This window comes from Triticum urartu, chromosome 3 (assembly GCF_003073215.2).
Source record: "Triticum urartu cultivar G1812 chromosome 3, Tu2.1, whole genome shotgun sequence".
NCBI classification, from domain to species: domain Eukaryota; kingdom Viridiplantae; phylum Streptophyta; class Magnoliopsida; order Poales; family Poaceae; genus Triticum; species Triticum urartu.
The window spans coordinates 282,657,671-282,679,942 of NC_053024.1; positions in this window are offsets into that span (position 1 = coordinate 282,657,671).

Below are 22,272 nucleotides of genomic sequence, written 5' to 3' on the forward strand. Positions count from 1 at the left end.
AAAATATTACGGAGATGTATTTTGGAATATATGTGATTTTTGGGAGGTGGAATCAACGCAACGGAGGCCCGCGACCTTCACAAGGCATCAGGGCGCCATCACCCCCTGGCTACGCGAGGTTACCCTATGGGCACCTCGTAAGTCGGTTGGGGTCCTTCTTCGGCCGCAAGGAAGCCTATATCAAGAAAAAATGTGTTAACATTTCAGCCCAGTCGAAATTACAGATCTCGGGGAATATAAGAAACGGTTTTCGGCCAAAAAACGGGAACGCGAAATAGAAGATAACAAATAATATTCTTTGCTTAGGTACTCAAGTTGTGCCTTCCTAACTGGGAATGGCAACTCTCGTACTCGTTCATAATCATCTTCCATGGGGGCCTGTGATGTATCCACCTCCAAGGTCTCCACTATGACCTCTTCCTTGAGGTCCTCATCAGTGTAACACTCCCACTTTTTCTTTGGAAGCTCCATATGTTCTACATAGCTTTTAACAAATCTCAAAAACAACATTAGGGTCAAGATACAGTTCATTACTAACTTGATTAACTCTCCCTGAATTAAGATAAGCTTTTTATGCAATCAAAATCTATTTCAACTTTACCTTCTTCTTCCCCCTCATCACTCCAAGCTTCGTTATTAGCAAGTTTACCATCTAATAATTCCCGAGCTTCAGGCACTAGGCTAGTAATAAAGGAACCTGCAGAGGCTAACTCTAGTTCTTCCTTAGAATCATACCAAAGTCCTCCACAGAAGAGATTTAATACCAACCAATCCGGGAGTTTATGATGAGGGCAATCATTTAACAGAGTTCGTTACCTTTGATATGAATATACCAAACTTTCTCCCAGTCTTTATCGAATGTTTAAAATCCTTTGTCTCGCTTCATAAGATTTCATCTCAGGATAAAACTCTGATAGGAAGGTTTCTGCAAGCTTGTCCCATGTATCAAAGCTACATGCAGTGTGAGACACTAACCATTCTTTTGCCGTATTAGCCACAGTGTGAGAAAAAAATTCATCTTCCTATCATCACGGCTAAAAGCATTTAATTTGAATGTCCCACATATATCTTCAAAAAGTTGGAAATGTTGATAAGGATTCTCACCTTCATCACCTTTAAATTGCTTACTATGTAATAATTTGAGGACACTTGGATTCACCTCATAAGCTACACTGGTGGGGTTAGGACCCAAGGGTGTGAATATCTCTTGCATAGGTGGTCTTGTAAGACGCATGGCCAATAGCTGATAATTATGTCCAAACTCAGCCATGGTTGCTCTGAATCTACGAACAACTTAGTACACAAAATTCAAACCAAACACAAAACTAAGATCAAAAGCGCTCAGCTCCTCAGCAATTGCGCTAGAAAAAAGCTTGATGGCCTGCAAGTGCACAAGGTTTAGTTGTAGCTTTTTCAAAGTAAATGCATCGATCCCACAGGGAGCATAGAACCAATCCTTCGTCTTTTAGATGGTGCAAATAGTATGCCTGTAAGTTGTGAGTAATCCAAAGCAGGAGTACGGTAATAGAAATGGTGTAAGTAAGAAGCATGAAACCAATAGGACTAAAGCGTTCACAAGGAGTCCGGAATCCCCTCTAGTGTGCATCTATAGCGGTGCCTAAACACAATGCTACCTCAGATTCCTAAGCCAGTTTGCATATTCTATTTGTGGGCAGAGCCAGTACAAATACGTGCATACACTCGGCAACCCCATATCACATAAGCCACCACCGTTCTTTCCCACTCCGGTTACCAAACAGTGATTAAGGGGGAAAAGGTCCCCCATGGACGCAACCTATGGGAGGTCTCTATTTTAGTCCCTACTGCAACAATGTGGGACAAAGAGATATGGGTCCTGTCGCGTCACCTGAAGGAAATATGCCCTAGAGGCAATAATAAAGTTATTATTTATTTCCTTATATCATGATAAATGTTTATTATTCATGCTAGAATTGTATTAACCGAAAACATAATACATGTGTGAATACATAGACAAACAGAGTGTCACTAGTATGCCTCTACTTGACTAGCTCGTTGATCAAAGATGGTTATGTTTCCTAACCATAGACATGAGTTGTCATTTGATTAACGGGATCACATCATTAGGAGAATGATGTGATTGACTTGACCCATTCCGTTAGCTTAGCACTTGATCATTTAGTTTGTTGCTATTGCTTTCTTCATGACTTATACATGTTCCTATGACTATGAGATTATGCAACTCCCGTTTACCGGAGGAACACTTTGTGTGCTACCAAACGTCACAACGTAACTGGGTGATTATAAAGGTGCTCTACAAGTGTCTCCAAAGGTACTTGTTGGGTTGGCGTATTTCGAGATTAGGATTTGTCACTCCGATTGTCGGAGAGGTATCTCTGGGCCCACTCGGTAATGCACATCACTTAAAGCCTTGCAAGCATTGCAACTAATGAATTAGTTGCGGAATGATGTATTACGAAACGAGTAAAGAGACTTGCCGGTAACGAGATTGAACTAGGCATTGAGATACCGACGATCGAATCTCGGGCAAGTAACATACCAATGACAAAGGGAACAACGTATGTTGTTATGCGGTTTGACGGATAAAGATATTCGTATAATATGTAGGAGCCAATATGAGCATCCAGGTTTTGCTATTGGTTATTGACCGGAGATGTGTCTCGGTCATGTCTACATAGTTCTTGAACCCGTAGGGTCCGCACGCTTAAAGTTCGATGACGGTTATATTATGAGTTTATGTGTTTTGATGTATCGAAGGAGTTCCGAGTCCCGGATGAGATCGGGGACATGACGAGGCGTCTCGAAATGATCGAGACGTAAAGATCGATATATTGGACGACTATATTCGGACATCAGAAAGGTTCCGAGTGATTCGGGTATTTTCGGGAGTACCGGGGAGTTACGGGAATTCGTATTGGGCCTTAATGGGCCATACGGGAAAGGAGAGAAAGGCCTCAAAGAGTGGCTGCACCCCTCCCCATGGGCTGGTCCGAATTGGACTAGGGAGGGGGGCGCCCCCTTCCTTCCTTCTCATTTTCCCTTCCCTTTCCTTCCCTCCTACTCCTACTATTTGGAAGGGCTCCTAGTTCTACTAGAAAAGGGGGAATCCTACTCCCGGTGGGAGTAGGACTCCCCTAGGGCGTGCCATAGAGAGGGCCGGCCCTCTCCCTCCTCCACTCCTTTATATACGGGGGCAGGGGGCACCCCAAAGACACAACAATTGATCCTTTGGATCTCTTAGCCGTGTGCGGTGCCCCCCTCCACCATAATCCACCTCGGTCATATCGTAGCGGTGCTTAGGCGAAGCCCTGCGTCGGTAGAACATCATCATCGTCACCATGCCGTCGTGCTGACGGAACTCTCCCTCAAAGCTCGGCTAGATTGGAGTTCGAGGGACGTCATCAAGTTGAACGTGTGCAGAACTCGGAGGTGTCGTGCGTTCGGTACTTGATCGGTCGAATCGTGAAGACGTACGACTACATCAACCGCGTTGTGCTAAAGCTTCTGCTTTCGGTCTACGAGGGTACGTGGACAACACTCTCCCCTCTCATTGTTGTGCATCACCATGATCTTGCGTGTGCGTAGGAAATTTTTTGAAATTGCTACGTTCCCCAACAGTGGCATCCGAGCCTAGGTTTTATGCGTTGATGTTGTGCACGAGTAGAACACAAGTGAGTTGTGGGCGATATAAGTCATACTGCTTACCAGCATATCATACTTTGGTTCGGTGGTATTGTTGGATGAAGCGGCCCGGACCGACATTACGCGTACGCTTACGCGAGACTGGTTTTACCGCCATGCTATGCACACAGGTGACTAGCGGGTGTCAGTTTCTCCAACTTTAGTTGAATCGAGTGTGGCTACGCCCGGTCCTTGAGAAGGTTAAAATAGCACTAACTTGACAAACTATCGTTGTGGTTTTGATGCGTAGGTAAGAACGGTTCTTGCTCAGCCTATAGCAGCCACGTAAAAACTTGCAACAACAAAGTAGAGGACGTCTAACTTGTTTTTGCAGGGCATGTTGTGATGTGATATGGTCAAGACGTGATGAGATATAAGTTGTTGTATAATATGATCATGTTTTGTTGAAGTTATCGGCAACTGGCAGAAGCCTTATGGTTGTCTCTTTATTGCATAAGATGCAAACGCTAAATAATTGCTTTACTTTATCGCTATGTGATAGCAATAGTTGCAAGAGCAATAGTTGGCGAGACAACCATGTGACGACACATTGATATAGATCAAGATGATGGCGATCATGGTGTCATGCCGGTGACGATGGAAATCATGACGATGTTTTGGAGATGGAGATCAAAGGCACAAGATGACGATGGCCATGTCATGTCACATATTTTGATTGCATGTGATGTTTATCTTTTATACATCTTATTTTGCTTAGTTTGACGGTAGCATTATAAGATGATCTCTCACTAAATTTCAAGATAAAAGTGTTCTCCCTGGGTATGCACCGTTGCCAAAGTTCGTCGTGCCCAGACACCACGTGATGATCGGGTGTGATAAGCTCTACGTCCATCTACAACGGGTGCAAGCCAGTTTTGCACACGCAAAATACTCAGGTTAAACTTGACGATGTCCTTGATGCACCGCTAGGTGACAGACCTATTGCAGGAGCAGATGCAGATGTTATGAACTTTTGGCTAGCTCAATATGATGACTACTTGATAGTTTAGTGCACCATGCTTAACGGCTTAGAATCGGGACTTCAAAGACGTTTTGAACGTCATGGACCATATGAGATGTTCCAGGAGTTGAAGTTAAGCAAATACCCGAGTTGAGAGATATGAAGTCTCCAACAAGTTCTATAGCTAAAAGATGGAGGAGAACAGCTCAAGCAGTGAGCATGTGCTCAGATTATCTGGGTACTACAATCGCTTGAATCAAGTGGGAGTTAATCTTCCAGATAAGATAGTGATTGACAGAATTCTCTAGTCACCATCACCAAATTAGTAGAACTTCGTGATGAACTATAATATGCAAGGGATAACGGAAACGATTCCCAAGCTCTTCGTGATGCTGAAATCGACGAAGGTAGAAATCAAGAAAAGCATCAAGTGTTGATGGTTGACAAAGACCACTAGTTTCAAAAAGGGCAAAGGGAAGAAAGGGAACTTCAAGAAGAACGACAAGCAAGTTGCTGCTCAAGTGAAGAAGCCCAAGTCTGGACCTAAGCCTGAGACTGAGTGCTTCTACTGCAAAGGGACTGGTCACTAGAAGCGGAACTGCCCCAAGTATTTGGCGGATAAGAAGGATGGCAAAGTGAACACAGGTATATTTGATATACATATTATTGATGTGTATTTTACTAGTGTTCGTAGCAACCCCTCGGTATTTGATACTGGTTCAGTTGCTAAGAGTAGTAACTCGAAACGGGAGTTGCAGAATGAACAGAGACTAGTTAAGGGTGAAGTGACGATGTGTGTTGGAAGTGGTTCCAAGATTGATATGATCATCATCGCACACTCCCTATACTTTCGGGATTAGTGTTGAACCTAAATAAGTGTTATTTGATGTTTGCGTTGAGCATGAATATGATCTGATCATGTTTATTGCAATACGGTTATTCATTTAAGTAAGAGAATAAATTGTTGTTCTGTTTACATAAATAAAACCTTCTATGGTCATACACCCAATGAAAATGGTTTGTTGGATCTCGATTGTGGTGATACACATTCTCATAATATTGAAGCCAAAAGATGCAAAGTTAATAATGATAGTGCAACTTATTTGTGGCACTGCCGTTTAGGTCATATTGTGTAAAGCGCATGAAGAAACTCCATGTTGATGGGTTTTTGGAATCACTTGATTATGAATCACTTGATGCTTGCGAACCATGCCTCATGGGCAAGATGACTAAGACTCCGTTCTTTGGAACAATGGAGCGAGCAACTGACTTATTAGAAATAATACATACTGATGTATGCGGTCCGATGAGTATTGAGGCTCGCGGCAGTTATCGTTATTTTCTGACGTTCACAGATGATTTGAGCAGACATGGGTATATCTACTTGATGAAACATAAGTCTGAAACATTTGAAAAGTTCAAAGAATTTCAGAGTGAAGTGGAAAACCATCGTGACAAGAAAATAAAGTTTCTACGATCTGATCACGGAGACAAATATTTGAGTTACGAATTTGGTCTTCATTTGAAACAATGCGGAATATTTTTGCAACTCACGCCATCTAGAACACCACAACGTAATGGTGTGTCCGAACGTCATAACCGCACTTTATTGGATATAGTGCAATCTATGATGTTTCTTACCGATTTACCACTATAGTCTTGGGGTTATGCATTAGAGACAGCTGCATTCACGTTAAAAAGGGCACCATCTAAATCCGTTGAGACGACACCGTATGAATTGTGGTTTAGCAAGAAACCTAAGCTGTCGTTTCTTAAAATTTGGGGCGGCGATGCTTATGTGAAAAAGTTTCAAACTGATAAGCTCGGACCCAATTCGGAGAAGTGCATCTTCATAGGATACCTAAACGAAATTGTTGGGTACACCTTCTATCACAGATCCGAAGGCAAATTCGTTGCTAAGAATGGATCCTTTCTAGAGAAGGAGTTTCTCTTGAAAGAAGTGAGTGGGAGGAAAGTAGAACTTGATGAGGTAACTGTACCTGCTCCGTTATTGGAAAGTAGTTCATCACATAAATCTGTTCCTGTGACTACTACACCAATTAGTGAGGAAGCTAATGATGATGATCATGTAACTTCAGATCAAGTTACTACCAAACCTCGTAGGTAAACCAGAGTGAGATGCGCACCAGAGTGGTACGGTAATCCTGTTCTGGAGGTCATGTTACTTGACCATGACGAGCCTGCGAACTATGAGGAAGCGATGATGAGCCCAGATTCCGCGAAATGGCTTGAGGCCATGAAATCTGAGATGAGATCCATGAATGAGAACAAAGTATGGACTTTGATTGACTTGCCCAATGATCGGCGAGCCATTGAGATTAAATGGATCTTCAAGAGGAAGACGGACGTTGACAGTAGTGCTACTATCTACAAAGCTAGAATTGTCGCAAAAGGTTTTCGACAAGTTCAAGGTGTTGACTACGATGAGAGTTTCTCACTCGTATCTATGCTTAAGTCTGTCCAAATCATGTTAGCAATTGCCAAATTTTATGAAATCTGGCAAATGGATAAACAAAACTACATTCCTTAATGGATTTATTAAAGAAGAGTTGTATATGATGCAACAAGAAAGTTTTGTCAATCCTAAAGGTGCTAACAAAATATGCAAGCTCCAGTGATCCATCTATGGACTGGTGCAAGCATCTCAGAGTTGGAATATACGCTTTGATAAGTTGATCAAAGCATATAGTTTTATACAGACTTGCGGTGAAGCCTATATTTACAAGAAAGTGAGTGGGAGCACTACATCATTTCTGATAAGTATATGTGAATGACATATTATTGATCGGAAATAATGTAGAATTATTCTGCAAAGCATAAAGGAATGTTTGAAAGGAGTTTTTCAAAGAAAGACCTCGATGAAGCTGCTTACATATTGAGCATCAAGATCTATAGAGATAGATCAAGACGCTTGATAAGTTTTTCAATGAGTACATACCTTGACAAGATTTTGAAGTAGTTCAAAATGGAACAGTCAAAGAAGGAGTTTTTGCCTGTGTTACAAGGTGTGAAGTTGAATAAGACTAAAAGCCCGACCACGGCAGAAGATAGAAAGAGAATGAAAGTCATTCCCTATGCCTTGGCCATAGGTTCTATAAAATATGCCATGTTGTGTACCAGATCTATTGTATACCCTACACTATTTTTGGCAAGGGGGTACAATAGTGATCTAGGAGTAGATCACTCGACAACGGTCAAAATTATCCTTAGTGAAATAAGGATATGTTTCTCGATTATGGAGGTGACAAAAAGGTTCGTCGTAAAGGGTTACGTCGATGCAAATTTTGACACTGATCTAGATGACTCTAAATCTCAATCTGAATACATATTGAAAGTGGGAGCAATAGCTAGAGTAGCTCCGTGCAGAGCATTCTTGACATAGAAATTTGCAAAATACTAAAGGATCTGAATGTGGCAGACCCGTTGACTAAACTTCTCTCACAAGCAAAACATGATCACACCTTAGTACTCTTTGGGTGTTAATCACATAGCAATGTGAACTAGATTATTGACTCTAGTAAACCCTTTGGGTGTTGGTCACATGTCGATGTGAACTATGGGTGTTAATCACATGATGATGTGAACTATTGGTATTAAATCACATGGCGATGTGAACTAGATTATTGACTCTAGTGCAAGTGGGAGACTGATGGAAATATGCCCTAAAGGCAATAATAAAGTTATTATTTATTTCCTTATATCATGATAAATGTTTATTATTCATGCTAGAATTGTATTAACCGGAAACATAATACATGTGTGAATACATAGACAAACAGAGTGTCACTAGTATGCCTCTACTTGACTAGCTCGTTGATCAAAGATGGTTATGTTTCCTAACCATAGACATGAGTTGTCATTTGATTAACGGGATCACATCATTAGGAGAATGATGTGATTGACTTGACCCATTCCGTTAGCTTAGCACTTGATCATTTAGTTTGTTGCTATTGCTTTCTTCATGACTTATACATGTTCCTATGACTATGAGATTATGCAACTCCCGTTTACCGGAGGAACACTTTGTGTGCTACCAAACGTCACAACGTAACTGGGTGATTATAAAGGTGCTCTACAGGTGTCTCCAAAGGTACTTGTTGGGTTGGCGTATTTCGAGATTAGGATTTGTCACTCCGATTGTCGGAGAGGTATCTCTGGGCCCACTCGGTAATGCACATCACTTAAAGCCTTGCAAGCATTGCAACTAATGAATTAGTTGCGGAATGATGTATTACGAAACGAGTAAAGAGACTTGCCGGTAACGAGATTGAACTAGGCATTGAGATACCGGCGATCAAATCTCGGGCAAGTAACATACTGATGACAAAGGGAACAACGTATGTTGTTATGCGGTTTGACGGATAAAGATATTCGTAGAATATGTAGGAGACAATATGAGCATCCAGGTTCCGCTATTGGTTATTGACCGGAGATGTGTCTCGGTCATGTCTACATAGTTCTCGAACCCGTAGGGTCCGCACGCTTAAAGTTCGATGACGATTATAATATGAGTTTATGTGTTTTGATGTACCGAAGGAGTTCGGAGTCCCGGATGAGATCGGGGACATGACGAGGCGTCTCGAAATGGTCGAGACGTAAAGATCGATATATTGGACGACTATATTCGGACATCGGAAAGGTTCCGAATGATTCGGGTATTTTCGGGAGTACCGAGGAGTTACGGGAATTCGTATTGGGCCATAATGGGCCATACGGGAAAGGAGAGAAAGGCCTCAAAGAGTGGCCGCACCCCTCCCCATGGGCTGGTCCGAATTGGACTAGGGAGGGGGGCGCCCCCTTCATTCCTTCTCCTTTTCCCTTCCTTTTCCTTCCCTCCTACTCCTACTACTTGGAAGGGATCCTAGTTCTACTAGGAAAGGGGGAATCCTACTCCCGGTGGGAGTAGGACTCCCCTAGGGCGCGCCATAGAGAGGGCCGGCCCTCTCCCTCCTCCACTCCTTTATATACGGGGGCAGGGGGCACCCCAAAGACACAACAATTGATCCTTTGGATCTCTTAGCCGTGTGCGGTGCCCCCCTCCACCATAATCCACCTCGGTCATATCGTAGCGGTGCTTAGGCGAAGCCCTATGTCGGTAGAACATCATCATCGTCACCACGCCGTCGTGCTGACGGAACTCTCCCTCAAAGCTCGACTGGATCAGAGTTCGAGGGACATCATCGAGTTGAACGTGTGCAGAACTTGGAGGTGCCGTGCGTTCGGTACTTGATCGGTCGGATCGTGAAGACATACGACTACATCAACTGCGTTGTGCTAACGCTTCCGCTTTCGGTCTACGAGGGTACGTGGACAACACTCTCCCCTCTCGTTGCTGTGCATCACCATGATCTTGCGTGTGCGTAGGTGTGACGCCCCCGATTTAATCGTACACTAATCATACACGCAAACGTGTACGATCAAGATCAGGGACCCACGGGAAGATATCACAACACAACTCTACAAATAAAATAAGTCATACAAGCATCATATTACAAGCCAGGGGCCTCGAAGGCTCGAATACAAGAGCTCGATCATAGACGAGTCAGCGGAAGCAACAATATCTGAGTACAGACATAAGTTAAACAAGTTTGCCTTAAGAAGGCTAGCACAAACTGGGATACAGATCGAAAGAGGCGCAGGCCTCCTGCCTGGGATCCTCCTAACTACTCCTGGTCGTCATCAGCGGGCATCACGTAGTAGTAGGCACCTCCGGTGCAGTAGGAGTCGTCGAAGGTGGCGTCTGGCTCCTGGGCTCCAACATCTGGTTGCGACAACCAGGTAGAAGGGATAGGGGGAAAAGAGGGAGAAAGCAACCGTGAGTACTCATCCAAAGTACTCGCAAGCAAGAAGCTACACTACATATGCATGGGTAAATGTGTAAAGGGCCATATCGGTGGACTGAACTGCAGAAAGCCAGAATAAGAGGGGGATAACTAATCCTTTCGAAGACTACGCTTCTGGCAGCCTCCGTCTTGCAACATGTAGAAGAGAGTAGACTGAAGTCCTCCAAGTAGCATCGCATAGCATAAACCTACCCGGCGATCCCCTCCTCGTATCCCTGAGAGAGAGCGACCACCGGTTGTATCTGGCACTTGGAAGGGTGTGTTTTATTAAGTATCCGGTTCTAGTTGTCATAAGGTCAAGGTACAACTCCAAGTCGTCCTGTTACCGAAGATCACGGCTATTCGAATAGATTAACTTCCCTGCAGGGGTGCACCACATACCCCAACACGCTTGATCCCATTTGGCCAGACACACTTTCCTGGGTTATGCCCGGCCTCGGAAGATCAACACGTCGCAGCCCCACCTAGGCACAACAGAGAGGTCAGCACGCCGGTCTAAACCTAAGCGCACAGGGGTCTGGGCCCATCGCCCTTAGCACACCTGCACGTTGCGTACGCGGCCGGAAGCAGAACTAGCCCCCTTAATACAAGAGCAGGCTTACGTTCCAATCCGGCGCGCGCCACTCAGTCGCTGACGTCACGAAGGCTTCGGCTGATACCACGACGCCGGGATACCCATAACTACTCCCGCGTAGATGGTTAGTGCGTATAGGCCAAATGGCCAAACTCAGATCAAATACCCAGATCTCGTTAAGCGTGTTAAGTATCCGCGAACGTCGACCAGGGCCAGGCCCACCTCTCTCCTAGGTGGTCGGAACCTGCCCTGTTGCTCCGCCTCAAAGATCCACTCGCGGGTGCTCCTCAAGCCGACCCGTCTTTAGTCACCACATGTATCATGTATAAAGTATATAGTATATACCCGTGATCAACCCCCGAGTGATCACGGCCCGATAGTATAGCATGGCAGACGGACAAGGATGTAGGGCCACTGATGAAAAACTAGCATCCTATACTAAGCATTAGGATTGCAGGTAAGGTAACAACAGTAGTAGCAAGGACAGGCTATGCATCAGTATAGGATTAACGGGAAGCAGTAATATGCTACACTACTCTAATGCAAGCAGTATAGAGAAGAGTAGGCGATATCTGGTGATCAAAGGGGGGGCTTGCCTGGTTGCTCTGGCAAGAGAGAGGGATCGTCAACTCCGTAGTCGTACTGGGTAGCAGCGGCGTCGGTCCCGGTGTCTAGCGAGAGAAGAGGGGGGAGAAACAATAAATATTTAAGCAAACAGATGCATAGCGATGCATGACATGACAAGGCGTGGTGCTAGGTGTGCCCTAGCGCGGTACGAGGTGGTACCGGTGAAGGGGGAAAACATCCGGGAAAGTATCCCCGGTGTTTCGCGTTTTCGGACAGATGAAACAGAGGGGGAAAGTTGCGTGTTCGCTATGCTAGGGATGCGTAGGGGCGAACGGACTGCGTATCTGGATTCGTCTCGTCGTTCTGAGCAACTTTCATGTACAAAGTTTTTCCATCCGAGCTACGGTTTATTTTATATTAATTTTAAAAGATTTAAATCATTTTTGAAATTAATAGAATAAAATTAATTTGGAAATGCCATTATGATGTCAGCATGACATCAGGGTGATGTCAGCAGTTAATAGTCAGTTGACTTGGTCAAACTGACGCGTGGGTCCCGGTTGTCATTGACTTAGGTTAACTAAACAGGATTAGTTAGTTTAATAAGTGATTAGGTTAATTTAACAGATCTAATTAAGTTAACTAATTAATTATTTATTTTTATTATGTTTTTTTTCTTTTTTTTTAACAGGGGCGTGGGTGGGGGGCCCACTGGGCAGTGGCCCATAGGGCCAAACGGGCGCGGGCGGTGGATCAGGTGCGGGGCGCCAGGACGCCCGCCCGCAGAGACGGGGGCTGTCCGCCTCCGGTGGAAGTGGTGAGGCCACGGCGAGTGGCCGGAGCGGCGGGAACCAGAGGCGGAGACGAGCAACGCGCGGTGGTGCCGGAGCACAACCAGGGCGTGAGCGGGGCAGGCGGCCCAGGCGCGGTGCGGGGACAACGGGGAGCGACGGCACGGCGAGCCGGGCCTGGGCTGCCGCGCGCGCAGGGCACGAGGCGTGCGCGGGGAGGAGGGGGCTTGGCCTGGCGCGCAGTCGAGCGGCCAGGGACGCGGGCGACGGCGTGGCCGACGCGGTGGTGCTCGTGCACGGCTGCGGGACGACGCGAGGAGCCGGGAGGAAGAGAGGCCGGGGGCCTCACCGTGGATCCGTAGGGTCAGGGGCAACAGGGGGGCGAGGAGGCGGACGGAGACGACGCGGCGCAGGGGATGCAGTCCGGCGGGGTAGGGCTCCGGCGATGGCGGAGCGGTCCGGCGAGTCGAGGAGGCCCTCGAGCGGCAACGGATGGGGCGCGGTCGTCGGGGCTCGGGGTGGTGCGGGGCGATGGCAGCGGCACGGCGGCGTCCAGAGGAGGACGGGGAGCGCGGTGGCGGTGGCGATGGTGAACGGCGGCGGGGCGACGGGGATCGACGGCGGCGTCGGGCGCGCCGCCCAGATCCAGAACGGGGAAGGAGGAGGAGAGGCGTGTGAGGGGGTGTCGGGCACGAGGCGCTTCGCCTCTGGGCGTGCGGCGGCGTGAGGGATGGCGAGGTGGCGGGGCGGCTCCGGCGTGGTGATCTCCGGCGACGGCACTGAGCGGCGGTGCGGGTGCGCGCTGGGGGAGACGAGGGGAGAGAGGGGATCGATCCCGATCCAGGGGGATCGGGGGAGGGAGTGGGGCGAGTGGGGGGGGTTAGGGTTACGGGGTGGGGATAAGGAGAGAGAGGAGGGGCCGGCTGGGCCGGCCTGATTGGCCCCGAGGCCATCTGGGCCGAGGCCCAGCGAGGGGGGGGCTTCTCCCCCCTTTTGTTTTTTTTTGTTTTGTCTTCTGTTTTTGTAGTTTCCTTTTCTTTATTTCCTCTTCTGTTTTAAATCATTTTAAATTATTTAGGCATTTTATAAAATTGTGAACCTTACACCATAATTATCTTGGTAATATTTGGCAACCACCGAACATTTTTGTTTTAATTTTTGAAAACTTTTATTGTTTTCTTTTATTTAAATTTTGAACTTGTTTCGGTTCTGAACTATCGAGAGTTTACCACAGTAACCGTGGTGACGTGGCATCATTAGCGGGGAATCACTGTAGCTTAATTATCCGGGCGTTACAGTAGGAAATTTTTTGAAATTGCTACGTTCCCCAACATCACCTACCTCTGCAACCAACCGTTTCGCCAGCAGTAATAACCTTCCATCCAAGATTTGCATATATTGGATGGTCGACTTCACCCAACATCAAGAAAAACATTAACATAAACATGCAAAGAGGATATTAAATCCTAATATCAAATTATATATAGCACACTAGGGTTCATCCATATCCTTGAGAACTAGGGGAACTACTCACTCATGAAGGCACAAACATCATAACATCGGTGATGGAAGACATGAATGAATCACACATGTAATACACAAGTCACCCCCTTTAGGGTTCTTTCTTGAGATTACAATGAATAGGATGTGGATGATGATGATGATGATGACAGTGGTGATGATGTTGAAGCCCTCCCGGTGACGGTGCCAGAGGCGACGACCTCTTCCTTGCCGATTCCTCCCTTCGGATGGCTCCGGAGGCTAGGGTTCCTGCTTTTGGACTAGTTTCTGGTCTACGTAGGTATCTGATCCACGATCCGATTCCACGGGGTGGAAATAGTTGATCTGGTGGCGGTGATGGCACTCCATACAACCACCCATACAAGCGGGTGCGGTCGTATAGAACACCGTCTTTTGCACTGGAGGCTCGGCGATGGTTTCTTATTTGACCCTTTTGCTTGATTCTTTTATGGTAAGTGGTAATCACTTAAATACGTGATTCCACTACCATTTCCTGAGATTTCTTTCATAAAATATTGTTGGGTCCAGAAAAGCGTTATCTGATAAAAACGACAAAAAGAAGTGTGCGAACACCGTAAAATTCCACAAAGCCTACTTAGTAGGCACAAAAAATACTAGCAGAACAATCACATAATTTGGACTCATCAAATGAATCTAATCCTACAGCCAAATCCCTCGGCTTATATAGGCACCACGGGTACCTAGGGTTACATGTAGGTCGGCTACATCAAGGGATAAACATGCCGATGATTCAAATGTATCTTGGAGTATGCGCTAAGTCTTCGAAAGATTCCATCTTGAGGCAAATGTGTCCCACGGCTGGGGGTCCTTGGCCCAACCAATGATTGGGGGACCCACGGGGCTAGCACCCTCTAATTCAGGACACCATCACCATGCAACCCTCATTGCATTGAATAGTGTCGCATGATTATATGATTTGGTTGTGTGAACCCTAGAGAGAGCATTCTATCTCACCTCATTTATCATCTCTTTCGGTTCTATTAAAAAGTTAAGTTCCACTGCTTCCTTCCCATGCAAATTTAGCCCCTCAAAACGATCCTCCATAGTTGGGATTAGCCGTGCACTAAGCTCTCCATTATCGTACTCACGACCACTACCGCCACATCCCCCACCATCCATTGACGGCGGACCAGTCGCAACTCCTTCCTTTGGCCAACCATTAACGATTCCTCTCACATCGATTGGATCCTTCCCCATGTTTCCGCCAGTGCCTTTCCCCTTGTGTTCTTGTTCCACCATGTATATCTCTAAAAAAACTCAACAAACACAAGAAACCTAACACTCTCAACCGCCCAGGAAGATCGTGGCCAAATAAAAGGTAATGGTGGTCTGGCGGGGGATCAGCCGGAGAAAAAGTAAACCCTAGCATGACCATAGGGGAAAATTTTCGCGCTTAGGCAGGCCTCACAGAATTATCTAACCTGTTTTAGAGATGGGGGTGATGCAGCTGAATCAAAAACTTTAGCATAGTATATACACTTCTTTAAACATACTCTACTATCGTTTTTGCCTTTGGCCTTTGGGCAATGAGAAACGTAGTGCGTGTTTGGTTTTTGCCTCGCACCTGCATCGCACCCACCATGCATTTTTTGCAATGTTTGGTAGGCTGCGCATCGTTCTGGGCCAGGCCCGACTGATGCAAAATAGGCCCCCCAGCCAGGCTGAGCTCGCATGCAAGTTTCGGTCGTTTTCGCGAGCTTGCACCCATGCCTGCACCCACGCGAGCAAAGAGGGATAGGGTTTCTCTCCCTGTCGATTCACACCCGCATTCGCGCCGCTCTCCCCACCCCTCTCCTCTCTCTTGCGAACGGATCTCGTCGCCCCGTCGCCTTGTGGGCACGTCGCCGGCGCGCATCCTCTCCGCGCAGAGGTTGGACTCTCCTCCTCCCATCCCTCTTCCATCTGTCCCCATCCCTCACGGATCCCTCTCATCTCTCTCTTCCATTGCGCTGCTGCTTCTATCGATGCGGATGTGAGCAGGCGGCTAGGCGGGATGCTACTGTTCCATGCACGCGTTTTGGTTGGAGCCGAGCTCCCGGCCATGGCCGGCGTGGGCGCGTTTAGGTCGGAGCTGAGCTCGCAGCCATGGCCGCCGTGGCCATGGGAGCTGCTCCCCTCGCTCATGTACATGCACGACACCCACACGCACACATGCGCGTGCTCACACGTTCACCCCTTCCCTCCACGCAGATGCAACCCATTGCCGGGATGCACATGCATCCCGTCGCTCCTGTACAGGCCCTGTCCTGAACCTCCTCTCCTGGATCTGTGTGATTAGCATGCCTCATGGATCTATGTGAGCTAACTTGTGGAAATTAGAAGGAATCAGTAGGTAGGAAAGAAAGGTGCATATATTTGTGAGCTAATTTTTTTGATTATCATAGATCTATGTGAGTTAACTTCCTCAACAATTTGTTCATGTATTTATTTTGTTTTGACGATGCAAATAATGTCAATATTATCAATTCCCATGCCTTTATTAATTTATAAATATGTGCTGAATTTATATAGATGGATGACAACGGGAAGACCGGAGATACGCTGATAGTGCAAGCTGCTGGTTTGGTTGTTGTTTTGTGTGCCTATATGGCCACAATAACTACAAGGGCTAGAATTAGAAACTATCGTGCTCCAATTCGTTACGTTATGCTTGAGAGAGACGTAGCTAGGTTGTCCAATCTACGTTTTATCTATGAAACCAATGATATAAATTGCCATGACCTACTAAGGATGAACAGGGCCCCATTTTATAACTTGTGTAACTTGTTCCGTGATCGGAAATTGTTGGAAGACAGCATTGATACCTGCATTGAGGAGTAGCTTGCGATGTTCCTTCTTGTAGTTGGGCACAACCATAGGTTTAGGGCAATGAAACCCATATTTAGGAGGTCAATTGAAGTAATCAGTCAATACTTCAAGGCAGTTTTATATGCAATTGGGGAGTTGCGTGATGAGATGATCCAGCCCCCTTCCAATGTTCATCCAAAAATCCTACACAGTAGGGGCTTCTATCCCTACTTTAAGGTAATACTTTACCATTTAGAATTCTATGGACATGCCGGATAACCCATATTTTACAAAAATATACCTCACCTCTTCTCTTAGGACTGTGTTGGTGCAATTGATGGCACCCATGTTGTTGCCAAGGTACCGACTGCTATTGCTTCGACATTTAGGGGTCGGAAAGGTGGCACCACCCAAAATGTGATGGCTGCGGTTGACTTTGACCTTAAGTTTACCTATGTGTTAGCTGGTTGGGAAGGGTCGGCCCATGATGCACTCATTTTGGCTGATGCTTTGGAAAGGAATGATGGATTTGTTGTCCCTGCAGGTATTAGTGAACCATTTTTAGTGGCTTTTGATCATTTCAAACTATTGGTAGTAACACAACACATGACCTCTTATTTGTTAGGAAAATTCTACCTCGTGGATGCGGGCTATGCCGTGAGGCCAAGATTTCTTCCACCATATAGGGCTACTCGCTATCATCTTACTGAGTTTGGTGAACGTGTCCCTCAAAATGAGAAGGAAATATTCAACCTCTGCCACTCCTCATCGAGGATCACGTTTGAGAGGGCGTTTGCAGCTTTCAAGAACCGGTGGAGAATTGTGGACAACAAGCCTCACCACCCTTATCCGTCACAAGTCAAAATCGTCCTAGCTTGCTGCATTCTTCATAATTGGATACTTCAGTGGGGAGAGGATGAGTTTGTACCACTTGAGCACACTTGGACTGGAAATCCAGCATCGAATGGTGTGATTGACATAGAACATGATAATAGAACCTGGTCACAAATTAGAGATGATTGGGTTGGGCATATGTTTGCCAATAGGGGCAATTCACATGTGTAGAGCTCAAGTGTAGAACTCAATTCTATATTGTAATGTATTATGTATAATTCTACCATGTAGAGCTCAATTCTATGTTGTAATGCATTATGAATAATTCTGTCATGTACCCAAATTGAAACATTTATGTCTTATTTGCTACCTTATGTTGCTGTTTGAGCTCCACTTTATTTCTGTTTATTGGTTATTTACTTCTATTTAATTATGTTTATACTTGATATAAAATTTTATTCTCTTATGTAACCATTTTTCTTTCCTTTTGTTTGTTCTGTACATAGGAGTGATGGCTGAGATGGCGGCTGATGGTGGGCATAGCGGTGGGAATCACCCATTGCGCTGGACATCTCCAATGTCTGGGTTCATGTTACGTCGCTTTGTAGAGCTCATTGCTAGTGGAGTGAAGACGGAAAAGGGCTTTAAGGAGGTGCACCTAAACCAGGTGGCTAAGAATTGTAGTGAGCACTTTGGTCTTTCCATAACCGGGACCCAAGTGTACAACCACCCGCGCAAGTGGCGTGCTAGGTGGGTGAAGATAAGTAAGCTCCGAGACATTAGTGGGTCACTTTGGGATGATAACAACTATGTCATATTGCTGGAGGAAGAGCACTACATGGGCCATATCAAGGTTTGTACTAGCTTTTAGTGGCTGATCATTAGCTATTTAATTACATATGCTCATGGAATTACTTATGCTTCATGTAGGACCATCCCAAAGATGTTGAGTACCTCAATGTGCCTTTAGAGAATTATGTTCAGATGCTTGCTATCTTTGGAAGTGGTATTGCTATAGGAAGGTATGCAATGACATCTAATGAGGCTCTTGGGGTTCCTTCAATGGTGGGAACCTCCTCATCATTTGTAAACCTTGAAGCTTGTGGTTCTGAATTTGTTGTTGATGGGAATGAACCTGGCTTGAGTGCTACTACTGCTGCTCATGAGGAAACTGCTGCTGCTCCTCATGGGAAGGAACCATGTAAGGATGCGTCTAGCTCCACTGGCAAAAGGAAGATGGCTAGCTTGATGAGTGAAGAAGAAGTCTTGGTCATGAGCAACATGTCCGAAGCAGTCCGTGAAGTTGCTATTGTTATCAAGTCCATCGGAGAGGCACATCTTGAACTTTATGATGCTGTCATGGAGCTCCCTGGTTTTACCGAGGATGATCTGTTAATTGTCTTGGACTATCTCAGTGAGAATGCCAACAGGGTTAGGAGCCACTCATTCGTGCAGATGTCGGAGACTCGTCGCACTCGTTGGGTCATGCACTACCTCTCCAAGGTCAACGGTGGAGTGCCCGTGCCCAAGGAAGGACTGCCCAAGGATGGAATGCCTGTCACCAACGATGAAGTGCCCACGGGTGGAGTGTGAGCAAATATGTGCCAATTCAACGAAGCTGGCCATATTTTATTGTACTTGGTCAGAAAAACTATCCCCATATATATGTGATGTAAAGACAATATAGATTTGTGCCAATCTAATATGTGAACTCTGGACTGTAATATGAACCACATGGATTTGTGGCTATCTAATATGTGAACTCTAGTACGTCCTAATTTATGTGCTATTTATGTGCTGGACCGGAAAAGAAGGATTCTTTAGTTATTTTGTAGCATAAATTGCTTATATGTGTATATAAACTGCTTGTGTACTTATACAAACAGCAAAGATGCTGCTGAAATTTTGTTTTTCTTACTTCAATCATCTCAGTCATTTTTAAGACGTGTGAACATATATTCTTTTATTACTTCAATCAGCAAAGATATCTGATTTGGAGTGCATATTACCAAAATTATATCCTCATTATTTTACATACATGATCAATCACCCTTGAGTCAAATTCCATATCATACAACCTACCAAACAACATATGTTGTATGCTGCATCTCTCATACAACCTCAGATGCAACACACCAAACAAAATCTGACCTGAGCCTAGCTCATCTCATGCAGTACACCAAACACACATTTTAACTCAGTTTTGCATGAGGTCAACCAAACTAGCCCCAACCAAGCTCCTTCATGCAATGCATGCTAGATGCACCCAGGCAACCAAACACGCCCGTAGTGTATAACTGTATATACCGAAAATACTAGACTTACGGGCGAGTTGGCACGGGAAGAAAGTTACAGACGTACCTGTCTTCTTTCAGTTAAGGTGCCTGCTACAAATCAGGCGGCTGATCTTGTCCAAGTTTAAGCCGCCTAGCCTGCCGTCGAATTCACTCAACTGGGATGGATTAGGGCCGCGCGATTCCTCCTCAATCATCGCTTCCATCTGTGGGTCACGCATCGTAGCTTTTGTGGACGGCGAGCAGCACCAGGGATGGGGTCAACGCTCCAGCGCTACTACAGAGTATGAGAAACACCCCATGGCCGGCGACGATTGGCTTCATTGTAGCGCCGGTGGCCGGTGGCCGGCGACGAGGAATTCATTGCAACATCGGTGCCCGGCGACGAGGCTTCATTGCAGCACCGACCGCCTCGGCCATCGTAGCGCCGGTGACCCGACATCGTCGTGCCTCATCCGGCATGCAGCACCAGTAAAGCTCCATTGCAGCCCCGGCGGCGCAGCGATAGCTCCGATGTAGCACCGGCGACGCCCCATGAAGCTCCATTATAGCACCGCCAACTGCATAGCAGCTCCAGGCCGCCAGTGAAGCTCCATTGCAGCTGCTGGTGAAGCAATCATTGCAGCGCCGTCGCAGCTCAGGCCGCCGGTGAGCGCTGCATAGCAGCACTGGGGAGCCACCGACAAGCGCTTCACTGCATCGTCGCCGCGCGCCCTCGCCCGTTGCAGCACCGCCACGCGACCCCCATTGCAGCGCCGGTGACCCCCCTGCACCAGGGTCCCCGAGCGGCTGGCAGCGGGTGTCGCCTCTCGAGCTGGTCACGACAGCACATGGGCGGCTTGCAGCGGGCTTCCGATTTCACCGGTGAAAAAACAGACGGGGCAGGAGGTAGAAGAAGAGCATCGACCAAGGGAAAGAGATGAATTTCAAAGCCACTGGAGAGCTGGGTCAACGACCAGTTGCTTCTTTTGTGGTTGAGACGTCTCGCGTGGGGTTAAGGACGGGGCGGAGAAGCGGTGTGCGGGTCTGATGGACGCGTGTCGCGCATCGGAGGAGGCTTACGCCGCGCTGTAATCAGCCGGCTGTTTTTAAACAATTTCCTTCAGTTAATCCTTTGCCCCCCTGATTTCGCGCTGTGGGCCACCCTAAATCCAAACTAATCCCTAAGATTTTTCCACATCAGCCCGTACGTTCCCTGTAACAGACTGTGTCCGTAAGTGTAGCGTTAGAGCATTACTAGTAGTACCCCTAAACCCTCAAACCCTCAAAAATAACCGCTTTTTTACAGGTTGAGACGAAAAAATCGCAAAGAATAGAACCCCCTTAACCCTTAAATTTTTTTAGAGGTTCAACCCCTATTCTCCTTCCCAGCCTGTAGAAACAGGGGTTGGCAGCCCAACCCCTCCCCGACCCGGTTCCCTCGCCAGTTTCGCGCGGGAGGGAGTTTTCAGCTCCCCCTCCCCGGATCCCAGCTCCCCCTCCCCGGATCCGGCCGCCCTGCCCGGCCGCCTCCCCGCCCCGTCGCGCACCGCCCCGCCGCCTCCCCGCCCCGGCCGCGCCTCCTCCTCCCCGCCCCGGCGTCCCCTCCCGCCTCCCCTGCGCCGCCACGGCCCGGTCGCCCTCCCGCTTCCCCTCCCGCATCCCCTGCGCCGCCGCGGCCCGGCCGCCCTCCCGCCTCCCCTCCCGCCCTGCCCTCCCGCCGGCCGCCCCTCGAGGAGCCGCATCGAGGAGCCGCGTCCCGGTCGCCCAGGCCGTCCAAGCCGCGCCGCCGCCCTGCCCTCCCGCCGGCCGCCCCTCCCGCCCTGCCCCGGCCGCCCTCCCGCCGTCCAAGCCGCGCCCCGGCCGCCCTCCCGCCGGTCGCCGACGCCGCCTCCTCCGAGAGGTGAGGTATGTGCTTTTTTTCATTTTGTTTCATTTTCTTTATTGTTTCATTTTTTAGCACTAATTAGTGACTGTCCTTTGCAGATGGAGATGAACAATGAGGAGATTGTCATGGACTCGTTGTCCGATTCGTCGGGTTGGTCGTCATCCGACGATTCGGACATCGACGAGTTGTTGCATGACGACGACGTCGAGATGATGAGCCTCCTCATCGACGTGCAATCCTTTGAAAACCGCGTGAGGCTGATGGATCAGAGGAGAGGGTCGAAGATGGGGCGAGTCACCATCTACCGGAACCGCGCTCTCGGACACGAGCATTTGATGGAAGACTACTTCGCGGAGGTACCTACATACCCTCCTCGTCTCTTCCGCAGAAGGTACCGAATGCGGCGTAGTTTGTTTGTGAAGATTGTCAACGATTGTGAGGCCGCCTCCTATTACTTTAAACGTCGTAGATCCGCCGCCGGTATCATGGGGTTTAGTGCATATCAAAAGA